The sequence below is a fragment of the Plasmopara halstedii genome (genome assembly GCF_900000015.1).
Source record: "Plasmopara halstedii genome assembly, contig: Scaffold_3120, whole genome shotgun sequence".
Lineage (NCBI taxonomy): Eukaryota > Oomycota > Peronosporomycetes > Peronosporales > Peronosporaceae > Plasmopara > Plasmopara halstedii.
In genome coordinates this window covers 1,353,139-1,354,643 of record NW_020190023.1, presented here as the reverse complement: position 1 = coordinate 1,354,643, position 1,505 = coordinate 1,353,139, and positions in this window count along the sequence as shown.

Here is a 1,505-nt window from a genome sequence, read left to right as displayed (position 1 = left end):
CGACTTCTTTACGGATGGTGAGGGGGCTGACATCAGCTAGCCGTTCGGCTATTCATCCCTCACCAAGCCCTGAGCCATGGGATGGCGGCGTCAGCGGGACGCTAGGGTGAATCAGCCCGTATACGTAAAATGGCGTGTAGTTGGCAGACATACGCGCTGCAGTGTTCAGTGCAAAATCTACGAGTGGCAATATGGCGCTCCAGCGCCTCGGCGTCTAAGCGCAGACGCTGCGAAGAACGTCTTTAACGACGCGATTCACGCGTTCAGTCTGACCATCGGTCTGCGGATGATCCGCTGTCGACATATCCAACTTGGTGCCTAGCACCTTGAAGATAGTCGACCAACATTTTTCCATAAAACGGTGGTTTATATCAAAGACAACCGACTCTGGGAGTCCGTGTTGACGAAAAGCACGATTCACGAACAGCGTTGCTGTACCGACTCCGTTGATGGTGTCTGGCTCCGCCGCCAAATGAGCCATCTTGCTCAACCGGTCAACGAATAATACGACACCCGAGTTGCCTGCCGAATCATCGGCAGACCAAACCCAAAGTCCGAGCTCACTGCCTGCCAGCACCCAGTGGGTATCGGTAAGCTGGCCAGCGGCGCAGCCGCATTTGGAGCGGTTTTCACCCGTTGACACGTCTCACACGTGCACACATAGGTGCTCTTCCATTTGTACAACTTGGGCCACCAATAGTGGTGACTCACGGAGTTGCTCGTTTTGTCACGACCGAGATGACCACCAAGTGACGTATCGTGAGCCTCATAGAGGATGCGATATTTCAAATCCTTATCATGAGAAACCACAATTCGTGGTGTATCCGTTGAATCGGTGCTATAAAACAGCAACCCGTTATTCAACGAATATCGGTGTAACCGTGCACGCAATCTTATTTCTTGTCCGAGCTTCTAAACTCTTTGTTCCCTAGAGCCCGTAGCAACGCTACACACATCTCTGTCACCCGCATACGCGGTGCGGGTCAAATCCGTCTCTGACGACGTTACAATTTGTAACATGAGCAAGCTCATAGTCTAGTCTGCGTGACAACGCATCAGCCAATGTATTCTGCTTTCACGGCTTATACTTCACCTTAAAGTTATATTTCGCAAAGAAGGATAACCATCTGGCCATGGAGCGATTTAGCCGCAGTGCGTAGTGACGCATGATCTGTATAGATCACAAACACCTTGGAGCCGAGCAGGTGAACCCTGAACTTGACAAGTGCATACTTCATCGCGAGTAGCTCCTTGTCATGAACTGGGTAGTTCTTCTCTGCAGCTTGAGCTGTCGAGATTCAAGCGCAATCACCCGATCTCGCCCCTTGGCGTCTGCTTGCAGCGGTGCACAGCCGATGGCGACGCTGAATGGACGATCAGGGCCTGGCAGCGCCAGTATTGGTGCATGCAGGAGGCTGTCTTTGACCCCGTCAAAAGCCTCCTGGTGTTCGGTGATCCAACACCATTCCGCATCCCTTTTAAGGAGATTGGATAATGGCCGGGCT